This window comes from Chanodichthys erythropterus, chromosome 3, assembly GCF_024489055.1.
Source record: "Chanodichthys erythropterus isolate Z2021 chromosome 3, ASM2448905v1, whole genome shotgun sequence".
Classification (NCBI taxonomy): Eukaryota; Metazoa; Chordata; class Actinopteri; order Cypriniformes; family Xenocyprididae; genus Chanodichthys; species Chanodichthys erythropterus.
This window is the reverse complement of record NC_090223.1, coordinates 68,962,877-68,978,449: the sequence shown is the minus strand read 5'-3', so window position 1 is coordinate 68,978,449 and position 15,573 is coordinate 68,962,877. Positions and strand designations below refer to the sequence as shown.

At 39.2% G+C, this 15,573-nt stretch overlaps 1 pseudogene; it reads right to left on the bottom strand.

Moving 5' to 3' along the window:
* LOC137006927 (gastrula zinc finger protein XlCGF57.1-like) overlaps positions 1–15,573 on the bottom strand; it is a 194,374-nt pseudogene that overhangs the window by 78,568 nt on the left and 100,233 nt on the right.

The following is a 15,573-nucleotide window of genomic DNA, read 5'->3' as shown; positions in this document are numbered from 1 at the left end:
GTAAAGATCTTACATATAGCCCCTTTAATGAATTTAGGACAGATGTTTGACAGTTTTAGGTTTATAAAACACAGTTCTCTATTTTGAGGCCACCACCACTTCTGGTTAAAGCCTGTACCAGCCCCTGAATCCATTCCAGTGTCAGAGTCAGCTTCAGTCCTTGAACTCCGCCCAGTGCATGCTCCTATACCAGAGAGCACTGCAGTGCCCCTAATGACACTAGCAATTGTGTGTGTTTGGCCACCCACACAATGGCTCCTGCTTGCTTGCTTACCTGCATAAAGTCTGTTGATTCAGCTGTGCACATCCAGATGTTAATACTGGCTTGTCTAATGCCTTGAACTTGGGCTGGCATGTGCAAAAGTTGGGGGCGTACATATTAATGATCCCGACTGTTGCGTCACAGTCGGTGTTATGTTGAGATTTGCCTGTTCTTCAGTGATCTTTTGCACAAATCAAATTTACATAAGAAGGAGGAAACAATGGAGTTTGAGACTCACTGTATGTCATTTCCATGTACTGAACTCTAATTACTTAACTATGCTGAGGTAAATTCAATTTTCAACTCTAGGGCACCTTTAATGTTTGGCACAGAGGCCCGATATTCTTGTGAGGTGCCAGAGACGTATGAGGTAATTTACATTGTTTCATATAAATATCATGTAGTATCATTTAGAAGTTAATAATTTCAATCTTCAATGTTGTTTCTGAAAAGATCAACAGCACTGTGTAATCTGTGTTAGCAGAGGACAATGCCATTTCTCTGAAGAAGAAAATGGACAACATTGTAAAAAAAAAAAAAAAAAAAAAAAACAGGACAGAAGACAGAGGGTGGCAAATCAGGCACCATTTTTTGTAAGCCAGAAGGTCCTGTGAAAAAACATAAGGGCCCAGCAGATGAAGCAAGTTTGAACACAGGTTGTTGGGACCTTATGAAATTGTCCATTTACAAGAAAAAAGCGCAGATTTAAGGGACGAAAAGGGATTTTTTCCCCCCAAAATCAACAATGACCATCTCAAACCATTCAAAAAAAGACAAACCCCGGATACCCCATACAACAGGGGTTCTCAACCTTTTGCAAGCTGGGCCCCCCCAAAGCTGGTTCATTGCAGTTGGGGCTAAAGAGTTCCTTCAGTCTACTGTCACTTTTCAGCTCAATAAGTTGTCCCTGCATATCAATTGATAGCTCGTTTGCTGCGCACACAAACGGATCTCGAACCCACGCAAAAGAGCGATAATCCTCTTTAAAGTATGTCGCAAATAGTTTTCTCATTGCTGACAGGTGCTCAGACGCTGATTGAAATAGGGAGGAGAAATCGTGTGACGTGCCTGCATCAGTGATAAAGTCTGTAAGGCTGGGGAACATGTCGCAGTTCCCTCGACTGATGCGGCCATGCCAGAGGTCTAGTTTTTGTGTGAAGGCGTGCACTTTGTCTGCAAGGTGCAAAATATGAGTTTCGCGCCCTTGCAAAGACAGGTTGAGGCCATTCAAGCTGTCAAATATATCGACCAAATAGGAGAGAGACGCAAGCCACATAGTGTCATCCAGATGCTTCACCAGATCTGATTTGATTTCTGTCAAATACCACTTCACCTCCTCTCACAGCTCATACAACCGCTGTAACACCCGCCCCCTGGAAAGCCAGCGAACTTCAGTGTGCAGAAGCAACTGTTCGTGCCCTGACCCCATCTCCTGCTTGCGCACCATCCATGCATAGGCTAACGCATCGGTCCCAAGCCAAACCATTTTCACGGATAAAAATATCAAGGACATTGAAAATGAAGAGGCTGGCAAAACAGGACATCCTCCTCAATCACCTTGTCCCGCAGATACCTGACATAGGTGAGGAGCTGTGCCTGCCCAGCAATATCAGTGGATTCGTCCAGCTGTAGCGTGTAGTAAGGACTCTTTTTACAAACTCTATTGCTCTCTGATATCATTGGACATGTCTACAATTCTCCTAGCGACAGTGTCATTGGACAGGGGTATTGCAATGAGTTTGGCTGCTGCACTATCGCCTATCATTATTCTGCACATGTCTTGCGCTGCCGGCAAAATGAGAGTCTGGCAATTGTATGCGGTTTACCCAGTTGAGTGATTCTTTTGAGTGATTCCGCTACATACGATGCCTCCAAACCAACATTAGACACAGACGCTACCGACGTGAGCCAACCCTGCAGTTTGCTTTTCGTCGTTCATCGGCGTCGGCTTGGTGTGTTCTGGCCTTTAAGTCAAGTCAAGTCAAATTTATTTATATAGCGCTTTTACAATTGGTAATTGTTTCAAAGCAGCTTTACATATTAGAAGCACAGAAAAAAAGGGAAGTGGTTAAAACTGTACAAACAAGCGTGGTAATATGTAACATATACAAGATGGTGCTACATTAAGCCAATGTCGGCTGACTTCCAGGGGTGGAAAAAACCCCCTAGGACAGGGTATCCGCGGGGCATTGAAAAGCATTAAAAGTCATTAAATGGATTTTGTCAAAATTAAGGCCTTAAATGGCATTGAAAAGCATTAAATTTGATTCCTCCAGGCATTAAAATTTTTGATTGTTTCAAAGAAAATTTTATAGAAGCAATTTATTTTAAATACAGGCTTCATAATTAATAACTTTTATTTTATGTCGTAAAAACGCTTATGTACATTAGTGTGACGATCATGCGGAACCAATTTGGTAAGTGCTTCCGGCCGGTGCAAAATTGCCGTTGCGCGGGCTTTTTGGAGTGAACGAGACGACAGCGGAATGTGACGCAGTAAAAAAACAAAATGGGAAAGTGCAAATTTCAGGATAAATGGCTGGAAGAAGAGCAGTTTAAACCATGGTTACAGCCCGTTAAAAATAGCAATGATGAAGCTTTTTGCTGCCTGTGTAAAAAATCTATTAAATTGGCAACAATGGGCATCAACGCCCTGAAGTCCCATATGAAGTCGGACAGCCACAAATCGGCATTAAAAGGCCGTCAGCAATTGACAATGAGTAATTTTTTTGGCGTGACCGAAACTTCTACAACAACAACTGCTTCAAGTACCACAACAACTGCTGCTGTAGTCACCACCGTTTGTGGAGCGACTACCGGAAAATCGAGCGACATTCGATCAGCGTTCGGGTCGAATGAGACTTTGCGGGCGGAGGTGCTCTGGTGTCTGAACACTGCCGTTCATCATCACTCTTACTCGTCCAATGAAGGCATTTCTGAGTTGTTCCAGGCAATGTTTCCTGATTCTGAAATCGTCAAATCTTTCTCTTGTGGCAAGGACAAAACCAGCTACATTTTAAAATTTGGACTTGCCCCACACTTCAAAAATGAACTGGTTTCTGCAGTTAACAACGCAGGTCCATTTGTGTTGATGTTTGATGAGAGTTTCAATCAGTCAACGAAAAATAAGCAACTAGATGTCCATGTTCGATTTTGGGAGGCTGGTTGTGTCCAGTCACGTTATTTTGGATCACAGTTCATGGGACATTCAAAGACTGAGGATCTGCTGCACCATTTCAAAGTAAGTATAGTTGTACTTTTGTTAATGCATATAATTTTTCATTCTATCTTATAGAAACGGAAAATTAAAGATTAGGCTTAAAAGATTTCTTATCCTGTGTCTCCATCTAGTGGACAACCCTTGTATTACAGTCTTCATGTGTCAGTTGTCTGATAGTTAATTTGTTATTAGGCCCTGGAGCATCAGTTTCCTCAATGACTGTTCTCCATATGTAATAAATAAATAAATAAATAAATAAATAAAAATTGAGGAGTTTGAACAATGCACAATGGATTTAAGTGTACCATAAGTGGTTACTGAATATATATATATATATATATATATATATATATATATATATATATATATATATATATATATATATACAGAGATAGTATGTTAAAAGCAGTTTATTTCATGGTGTCTCAAAGTAGCACAGTTGAGTACTCTTATGTTCTTAAGAAGTACTAAAGCAGAATTTTGTGAAAATAGTACTTTAAATACATTATAGAAACTTTTTCACCTTGGTTGTGATCAATTGCAAACTTATTCTCTAGTGATTCTAATTTCTTTTTGATGGTGCTTTAAATTTTTTTTTTTTTTTTTTTTTTTTTTTTTTAATTAGAGCAAATTTGTAATAATCCACTATGTGTGTAACATATTTTCATTCCACATTTCAAGTCAAATAATTTATTTCTGTTCTCAGAAATGTGTGCACCTACTAGACCTGAAGCATCTCCTTTCCATTAGTATGGACGGCCCAAATGTGAACTTCAAGTTTCTCAATAATCTCCAGCAAGAACATGGTGAACTACATGGAGGTCGGCAGCTTATTTCTGTTGGGAGCTGTGGACTGCACACAGTACACAATTCATTCAAGACTGGCTTCTCCATATGGAATATTGAGAAAATTCTGAGAGCAATGCACTTTGTTTTTCACAATGTCCCTGCAAGAAGAGAAGATTATACAAAACTTACTGGCTCATCTCTTTTTCCACTCCCATTCTGTGGACACAGATGGGTAGAAAATCTGCCTGTTGCGGAGAGAGCCATTGAGGTATGGCCACAGCTTAAACAGTATGTGGAAGCAGTCAAAAGAAAAGAGCTACCAAACCCAGGAACCTCTTCTTTTGATACCATTGAAGCAGCAAATAAAGATCCCCTGATCTTAGCCAAACTTCAGTTTTTCATGGCAGTATCCAGAACGTTTTGTCCGTTCTTGAAGAAATACCAGACCGATGAGCCAATCCTGCCATTTCTGTGCAAAGACTTGACAGAGTTGATGATGGTAATAATGTAATTTCTGCTTTGCTTAAATGGCTATTTTTGTTTATGATCTTTTGAAGTGGATATACCACATTGAATAACTGCATAATACCTGTGTAGGATTGAATAATAAAGCTGGTTAACAGGATGCTAAATAATTAGACAAATTTGTTTTCATTTTGTAGAGTCTGTTGAGACGTTTCATCAAAAGGGAGCTACTAGAAGACATCACTCCCTTTAAACTGACCAAACTTGACACTGATGACCAGAAGAACTGGGTCAGCGCAAGCCATGCTGACATTGGATTGGGTGCTGACTCTGTCCTGAAGGTAAATGCATTGTTACTGTTTTATATGTATACATGCGTTAAACTACGCTGTATTCATTCCTGATACATTACTAACATGATGTGTGCTATCCCTCCTTGATAGGCTCTTCAGAGCAAATCAAGCAACAGAGTAGGTGACCTCACTGCTCTTGAATTTAGAAGGGACTGCATAATGTGCCTCTCCAGAATCAATAAGAAATTGCAAGAAAAGAGCCCTTTGAAATACCCCACTGTCAGGCAGATAGCATGCTTAGACCCCTCCATCATGAGCAGAGACCCAGAATGGTGCAAGGGAAAGATGAAGTCTCTAGTTCAAAGGTTTCTGCAGGACAAGCAGTTGGCAGGAGGAGTTTCAGCTGGTAGGATTATTATAGGAAAATAAAGGTTGTATGCATAAACTGCGTTCTCTGTATATACTAGGGCTGGGCGATATATTGCATGCGATTGTCATGCGCATTTCGTCAGCAAAGCCGGTTCCCTGATTACCGCTAAATCGCCATCACCTGCTTTCAAATGGAGCGGCATTTAATAGACAGAGACAGTGATCTACGGCTCTGTCTATTAAATGCCGCTCCATTTGAAAGCAGGTGATGGCGATTTAGCGGTAATCAGGGAACCGGCTTTACTGATGAAATGCGTGTGACATTGCATGCGATATATCGCCCAGCCCTAGTATATACCAAGGGTTAGTTCACCCAAAAATGAAATTTCTGTCATTTACTCACCCTCAGGCCGTTCCACACCCGTAAGACCTTTGTTGATCTTCAGAACACAAATTAAGATATTTTAGATGAAATCTGATGGCTCCGTGAGGCCTTCATAGGGAGCAATGACATTTCTTCTCTCAAGATCCATAAAGGTACTGAAAACGTATTTAAATCAGTTCATGTGAGTACAGTGGTTCAATATTAATATTATAAAGCGACGAGAATATTTTTAGTGTGGCAAAAAAAACAAAATAATGACTTGTATAGTGATGGCCGATTTCAAAACACTGCTTCAGGAAGCTTCAGAGCATAAATGTTGATTCAGCGGTTCGGAGCGCCAGTCACCAGATTTCATGTGATCCGATTCATGATTCGACACACTGATTCATTTATGATCCGATGCTTCCTGAAGCAGTGTTTTGAAATCGGCCATCACTAAATAAGTCGTTATTTTGTTTTTTTGGCGCATTAAAAATATTCTCATCACTTTATAATATTAATATTGAACCACTGTACTCACATGAACTGATTTAGATGTGTTTTTAGTACCTTTATGGATCTTGACAGGAAATGTCATTGCTGGCTATGTAGGCCTCACTGAGCCATCGGATTTCATCAAAACTATCTTAATTTGTGGTCCGGAGATTAACGAAGGTCTTACAGGTGTGAAACGACGTGAGGGTGAGTAATAAATGACAGAATTTTCATTTTTGGGTGAACTAACCCTTTAAATAAAATAATTTGAAGATGTTTCATATTTTATATGCATTAGTCTTCATGTTCAAATTCTGATTATACAAAAATTTACATCAATATCCTGTATTAGATATAACTAAACCACCATCCTTTTTAAATTGATTTGATTTTAATTACTTTGTTTTTGTTCATTGAAGGTGATGCTGTTGTGCAGCAGTTTGACAACTTTCTCGCTCTGAATGGCAAAAGTGAAGAGTTCCTCTCTTTCAAACACATGGAGCAACGGCTTGATACTTTTCTTCATCAAAGTGTCAATGCATCTTATCCTGACCTTTGGCGTTTCTTTCAGCGCCTCCTGTTGTTATCTCACGGGCAAGCTACAGTAGAGAGAGGCTTCTCGGTAAACAGGGAAGTAGAGACTTGCAATATAAAAGAAGAAACTGTTGAGGCCCAGAGACTGGTCTGCGACCAAGTAAGCGCTTCTGGGGGGGTTCTCAAAGTGTCCCTCACAAAGGAACTACTGGTTTCTGTAGCCTCAGCTAGGACCAGATACAGGATCTACCTTGATGAAGAGAGGAGGAAGAGAGAGGGAGCTATGCGTGGATTAAAGAGAAAAGCATTGGAAGATGAGCTGGAAGAACTGAAAAAGAAAAGGGGGGTGTTGATGGAGGTGTGCGCCAGCCTTCAGAAGGATGCTGATCAACTCGCTGAGCAGGCCGAAAACAAATCAAACACACTCATGGCTCAAATGATCACAAAATCTAATACTCTACGGAGGAGATACAAGGAAAAATGCAATGAATTGAAAAATCTTGAGTCAGAGTTGGAACTAAAAACATCCGAATTAAGGCACCATTAATTCTCTTAAAGGGTTAGTTTACCCAAAAATGAAAATTCTGTCATTTATTACTCACCCTCATGTTGCTCCACACCCTTAAGACCTTTGTTAATCTTTGTAACACAAATTAAGATATTTTAGTTGAAATCCGATGGCTCTGTGAGGCCTTCATAGAGAGTTAATGACATTTCTTCTCTCAAGATCCATAAAGGTACTAAAAACACATCTAAATCAGTTCATGTTAGTACAGTGGTTTAATATTAATATTATAAAGCGACGAGAATATTTTTGGAGCGCCAAAAAAACAAAATAACGACTTATTTAGTGATGACCGATTTCAAAACACTGCTTCAGGAAGCATTGGAGCATAATGAATCAGCGTATCGAATCATGATTCAGATCACGTGTCAAACCACCAGTGGCTGAAATCACGTGACTTTGGCGCTCCGAACAGCTGATTCAACACACTGATTCATTTATGATCCGAATCTTCCTGAAACAGTGTTTTGAAATCGGTCATCACTAAATAAGTCGTTTAGTTTTTTTGAAGCACCAAAAATATTCTCGTCACTTTATAATATTAATATTGAACCACTGTACTCACATGAACTGATTTAAATATGTTTTTAGTACATTAATGGATCTTGAGAGAGGAAATGTCATTGGTCCCTATGAAGGCCTCACGGAGCCATCGGATTTCAATTAAATATCCTTATTTGTGTTCCGAAGATTAATGAAGGTCTTACGGGTGTGAAACGACATGAGGGTGAGTAATAAATGACAGAAGTTTCATTTTGGGGTAAACTAACCCTTTAAACAGTTAAACTGCTATTTCTATAGCACTTGAATTTTAATTGAATGCTTTTAAAAAGTTTAGAGCGTATTGAAGAGCCGTCTTTCTGATGTTTAAAATTATTCTCTTCTTGAAGTCCAAGGTGGTAGTCAGCTTACATTTCGTTATAATTACACACTTACAATTACTCTGTTACAGTTACTGGTTTGTTGGTTTGCACACACTTTTACAAAAGAAAGCTTTTTTGAATAATTGTGGCTCTCAACTTAGTAGTAGAATTTCTGTTAAACAACATGACTCATTTTAAAGGTGGTGCATGTAACCCATTTAGAGTTTGCAAATGCACACTCTTAGGGATTGAATTGATCAAAAAACACCTGTATATGATTCAGTCTCCCTCATCAGCTTGAGATCTGCTGTTAAAGTTCACTTTGATTTTGTTTTTTGTGCAGATGATTTGTTGTCATGCAATGTTTTGTCACAAAACCCTGTCTCTTTTGACTGATTTAAGTGGTATAATTGTTGATTACTGTCTAAGTGGCTTGAAATGTATGGTAGTGATTTTTCAGGGGAAGAGGCCATTGATTAGACCATTTCTCACATGCCACTCTGACTTATTACTATTATTAATAGTTAAGGGGGAAAATGCTCTAGTTCTCTCTTACTCAAAGTCTATTAGAAATTGTACCGTTTTGATTTTAACTTTACATAGATTAAGTTTTAGCCTTTAAAAGTTCAGTTTGTGAGCTTTTTTTTTTCCTTCATTATCCAAGCTGATAGATTTAAATACATTGACAAATTAAGCTGTGTCCTGAGCCATTTCTAATTCAGTTCAGAGTGATATGCTGTACTTTCATCATTGCATTATAGTCAAACTGGTTGCAATTGAGTGCGTGTGTATATGTGTGTGTGTATATATATATATATATATATATATATATATATATATAAATATAAAATGATTAGTCATGGGTCGTGTATGGCATTAAATACGGTAAAAATGGCATTAAAAAAGGCATTAAAAAGCATTAAATTAGATTTGAAGATTCCTGCAGAAACCCTGTAGGAGAAAAACCCAGCGTGCTAGCACTGGGAAAAAAGTCCTAGGAGGGAAAAAACCCCTTGGAAGATATATATATGTAAATGTATATGGAGATCAAAATCTGAATTGTACATTTTTATTATAGAGATTAAAAATCGATTATATATAAATATATGTAAGCGGATACGGGGATCCTGGGCTACGTTGTAGTCAGGTCCAGACGCAGGTTCTCCATCTGACCTGGATACGGCCTGGATCCAGCACCCGTTTAGTCTAGATTTAAACTGACAGAGTGTGTCTGCTTCCCGAACAATGCTAGGAAGATTGTTCCAGAGTTTAGGTGCTAAATAGGAAAATGATCTGCCGCCTTCAGTTGATTTTGATATTCTGGGTATTATCAACTGGCCTAAATTCTGAGATCGCAATAAACGTGAAGGACTATAATGCATTAAGAGCTCACTTAGGTACTGGGGAGCTAAACCATTTAGAGCTTTATAAGTAAGTAGCAAGATTTTAAAATCTATACGATGTTTAATAGGGAGCCAATGTAATGTTGACAGAACTGGGCTAATATGGTCATACTTTCTGGTTCTAGTAAGAACTCTAGCTGCCGCATTTTGAACCAACTGTAGTTTGTTTAAAAGCCGAGCAGAACAACCACCCAGTAGAGCGTTACAATAATCTAGTCTTGAGGTCATGAATGCATGAACCAACTGTTCCGCATTTGTCATTGAGAGCATATGTCGTAATTTAGATATATTTTTTAGATGGAAGAAGGCGGTTTTACAGATACTAGAAACATGACTTTCAAATGAAAGATTGGTATCAAAGAGCACACCCAGGTTCCTAACTGAGGACGAAGGTTTAATGGAGCACCCGTCAAGTGTTAGAGAGTATTCAAGGTTTTTTCGTGAGGAAGTTTTTGGTCCAAAGATTAGGAAATCAGTTTTTTCTGAATTTAATAATAAGAAATTTCTTGTCATCCAGTTTTTAATGTCAGTGTAACGAATGTGTAGCGGTTATTAATCAATTTATGGATGAAATATGAATATAATAATTCATAAGGTTATGAATAAATTATGATTCATATATCGACCCAATGGGGAATTAAACATATATTGTGAATCAATTACAACGAATTATAATCAATTACATATATGATTAGTTCTGGTTTAATAATTATTTAGAGAAACTGTTCGTTTGTCCAGCAAACTAAGTCCCTCACAGAATATTATAAACGGAGTTATTCTCTGGCCATGAAAATAACTAAAGCATAAAGCGATCGAAAAAACGTTAAAGTGACTTGGTCTTCAGTTGGAAGAACAACAGAACAATCGAGCATGAATTAAGTGTTTTAATATATGCAGCTACGAATACAGAGGTTATACATCTAAATATATATATACAAGAAAATACATATATATACACGAGAATGAAAATGAAGAAAAGACAGGGAAAGAAAGATGATCAAAGAATGGCAAATTACACAGTTAAACCCTTTTGAGAGAGCCAGCACAGAAATCAGTTTAGACAAATTTAAGGTAAATGATAATACTTGCTTATTGGTTCAAGTCCGTGAGTAGCAGTTTCAACGCGCTTGGCTTGGTCCTTTCCGAGAGGGTTTCTCCGGCGGGGTTTTCAAAAGAGGTTTAAACTTAAGTAACTTAACCGAAGAGAGAGAGAGAGAAAGGAAGTGGTCCTCCCGAGCTGCGCGCGTGGTTGGGAAGCGCGGTCACCTGAGGCGTCCGGGGAGACGTGCACGAGACGATCGGGAGGTCACCGGGAGAACACAGAAAAGGTGTGTGTTGTTGTTTTTATGGAAACCCAAACTAACACACCTCCTGAATTGTAGCGGCCAATAGATGCGCAGCACTATCTGGCGGGCAAAGTTCCTTGGTTTGGTCTCCTAGATGAATTTGCATACTTAGTGGCCATCAGACCGGATTTCGAGATCGAGTGCTTTCTTCACAGTATCATTAAACACATAGAAAAATGCATATGTCAGCCATGTGACCCACCTCAGTAAATAGCTCGAGTCCGGAGCTTTACGGAGAGACCAAACTCGCCAGATTAGAAAGGCATAGACAAGAAGTTATGGTTTACAGACAAAATTATATCGTTAAAATGCACACTAGCACAAATACACTAATTTAAACACTAGGAAACATGCATAGGCCCTAAAATATATGAAATATATATTTCAGCATAGTGGTAGGATATATATACAGTTAAAAATTTATGTTTGTGTGTTTCTGTATGTGTGTCTGTGTGTGTGTTTTTGTGTGTGCCAGTGTGTGTGGGTGCTGGAATGTGGATCTGGCCCATAGTCCACATGAGGGGCCCCTTTGATGTCCTAAGAGCAAGGAAATTGGGCCTGCTGTGTTACCTCGGAGGGCAACAAAGGTGTCAAGTGGGCTCATCTTTAGTAGACTGTTCGGAGCCGATTTAGTGATTAAGAAACAAAGTTCATCAGGTTAAAAGCATTCTGAAAACTCCAAAGTTTATTGACTCTGAACGGATCCATCCAGACGTTACATCAGCTATGCATTCTGTTAGTTTTGTGAATTTGTAGGTTTCGTCAGGGCGCGAGGAAATATAGAGCTGAGTATCGTCAGCGTAGCAGTGAAAACTAACACCATGCTTCCTAATTATCTCTCCTAAGGGCAGCATGTACAGAGTGAAAAGCAACGGTCCTAATACTGAGCCTTGTGGTACCCCATATTTAACCTGTGATCGATACGACATCTCTTCATTAACTACCACAGACTGATAACGGTCAGATAAGTATGATTTGAACCATGCCAAAGCAATTCCACTAATGCCAATATAGTTTTCAAGTCTTTTTAAAAGAATGTTATGATCGATAGTGTCAAAAGCAGCACTGAGATCTAATAACACTAATAGAGAAATACAGCCACGATCGGATGATAGGAGTAGATCGTTTGTAACTCTAACGAGAGCAGTCTCAGTACTATGGTATGGTCTAAATCCTGACTGGAAATCCTCACAGATTCCATTTCTTTCTAAAAAGGAACACAGTTGTGTTGAAACTGCCTTTTCTAGTATCTTTGACAGAAAAGGTAGATTCGAGATTGGCCTGTAATTTACTAAATCTCTCGGATCTAGTTGAGGTTTTTTAATAAGAGGTTTGATAATAGCCTGCTTAAAGGTTTTTGGCACGTGTCCTAGTGTTAAAGATGAATTAATTATATCAAGAAGTGGACCTACGACCTCTGGAAGCATTTCTTTCAGTAGTTTAGTCGGCATTGGGTCTAACATACATGTCGTTGATTTTGATGATTTGATAAGTTTAGATAATTCTTCCTCTTCTATAGCGGCGAATGATTCTAGTTTTACCTCAGGGACACTACAGTGCACTGTCTGAAGAGAAACTGTAGACGGTTGCATGTTTATAATTTTCTCTCTAATATTATCAATCTTGCAAGTAAAGAAGTTCATAAAGTCATTACTGCTGTGCTCTATGGAAACGTCAGCAGTTGAATCTCTGTTTCTAGTTAATTTAGCCACTGTGTCAAATAAATACCTAGGATTATGTTTGTTTTCTATTAAGAGATTTGAAAAATAAGTAGATCTAGCATTTCTTATGGCTGTTCTGTACTCAATCATTTTTTCTTTCCACGAAAGGCGAAAAACTTATAGTTTTGTTTTCTTCCAACTACGTTCAGCTTTTCTAACAGCTCGTTTTAGAGCCCGAGTGTGCTCATCATACCACGGCGTTGGATTAGTTTCCTTAATCTTCTTTAGACGTAAAGGAGCGACCGCATCTAATGTGCTGGAAAAGAGAGAGCCAATAGTTTCTGTTGCAGCATCGAGTTCTTCTATGTTGTCAGGTATACTAAGGCGATGAAACTGCTCGGGGAGATTATTTATAAAGCAATCTTTAGTGGCAGACGTGATTTTTCTACAATATTTATGGCTGGGTGGTGGTTTTGTAGCCTTGGCTAATTGTATTATACACGAGACTAAATAATGATCTGATATATCATCGCTCTGCTGTAGAATTTCAACAGCATCAATATCAATTCCATGCGACAGTATTAGATCTAGGGTATGATTACGACAATGAGTGGGTCCTGACACGTGTTGTTTAACTCCAATAGAGTTTAAAATATCTGCAAATGCCAATCCAAATGCGTCTTTATTATTATCTACATGGATATTAAAATCACCAACAACAAGGACTTTATCCGCAGCCAGTACTAACTCTGATAGAAAATCAGCAAATTCTTTGATAAAGTCAGTATGGTGCCCTGGTGGCCTGTATACAGTAGCCAGCACAAATGTCAACTTACATAATGTTACATAAAGCACCATCACTTCAAAGGAATTATATTTGAAATTCTTTTGAATGATTCTGAATATATTACTATAAATTACAGCAACACCTCCCCCTTTGCCTTTCTGTCGAGGATTGTGTCGATAATCATAACCTTGAGGACTAGATTCAATTAAAGTAATGTAATCGTCTGGTTTTAGCCAGGTTTCTGTCAAACACAGCAAGTCTAGTTTATTGTCTGTCATAATTTCATTTACAATAAGTGCTTTTGAAGAAATAGATCTAATATTCAGTAACCCAAGCTTTATCATTTGTTTATCTGATTTATCTGTGATTTTAATTTTTTGAACATCAATTAAATTTTTACCCGTAAAAGGTTTCGGAAGTTTTTTGTATTTACTAGTTCGAGGTACAGACACAGTCTCTATGTGATAATATCTAGGTGAAAGTGTTTCTATGTGCTGTGAATTATCTGAGTTCTGTGACGTGAGGCGGCTAGCAGACGGTCGGTTTAGCCAGTTTGTCTGCGTCCTGATCTGGGCCCTGGTTTGTCATGTTTCAGCTCTAAGACTATTTGCCAAATTTCTAGAGAGAAGAGCAGCACCATCCCGGGAGGGATGAATACCATCTCTTTTCAACAGATCAGGTCTGCCCCAAAAGCTTTTCCAATTGTCTATGAAACCTATATTATTCTGCGCACACCACTTAGACAGCCAGCCATTGAGTGATGATAACCTGCTAACTATCTCATCACTCCGACGAACAGGAAGAGGGCCAGAACAAATTACTTTTGCTGACATTGAATTTGCGAGTTCACACACCTCTTTAATGTTAATTTTAGTGATCTCCGACTGGCGAAGTCGAACATCATTTGTGCCGACGTGGATAATGATTTTAGAATATTTACGTTTAGCATTAGCCAGCACTTTTAAATTTGCTTTGATGTCAGGTGCTCTGGCCCCCGGCAAACATGTGACTATGGTGGCTGGTGTCTCTATTTTCACGTTCCGTGTAATAGAATCGCCAATAACTAGGGCACTTTCAACAGGATTTTCAGTGGGTGCGTCACTGAGTGGGGAGAACCTGTTTGATGTTCTAATCGGAACGGAAGAGTGGTGTTTGTTCTTGCCATTATGCCGCCTCACAGTCACCCAGTTAGCCTGCTGCGTGGCTTCTACAACCGGAACCGAATGTGTAGTGTTTACTAGGCTAGTCGCATCCAAAGCAGTATCTAAGGCCCTTTCATTCTCACTATCCTCAATTAAAGTTTGGATGCGTGTCTCTAATTCTGAGATTCTCTCTGTCAGCCTGACAATATCCCTGCATTTATCACATGTGTAAGTCTCACTGCTGACAGAAAGAGCTAAGCTGTACATGTTGCATTTACTACACATGATAATCGCCGGACATGACTGACCGTGTGTTTGATGAACGCCGTCCGAAAAACTGCAACGCACACGGGACTCGCTGGCTGGATGTCTCAGTCGCTTGCCGGTGCCTGGGGCGAGGGTGATGTGCGGGACGCTGTACCTCGCGGTGGATCGATGAATGCCGGGCAGCAACGTCTCCACAGCTTCCCGATCTGGCGAGGACAGATCAGAATAACATACATCGGATAAATCCGCCATTCAATCGACAAGGAAGGTTGGTTTAGAGGAAAAAAAGAAAGTAGACGGTAGCTAGCAGGCTATGGCTAACACTAGGTGATTACGCTGGTGGATTGCTAGTAATAAATCGTTCCGTTTAGTAATACTATGCAATAGGTTAAGTAATCTGGTGAAAAATAAGAAAGTTATATTATGCGAATAGGAATAAAGAGAAGGATTTAGGATAATCTCCACGAAGCTCCGAGCGTAGATCAGACAGCTGGCAGGCAGGGTAGTTTTAGCTAAGTGTAGCTACTGCCTAGCAGATACTAGCTAGGGCTGAGATTTGATCTAATCTTTAAAAACAATGTTTGTGGGTTTAGTCTTTAAAAAGACTGTTGGGGTTTTGTAGTGAAGGCCTATGTAAATCTAGATTGATAAAAGACTAGCGAGAGCTGGCACAAGTGAACTTGGCAAGAGACTAGATTGAATGGAGAGCTATGTCGTGAGTCAATTTAAATGCAGTTTTTTATTTTTG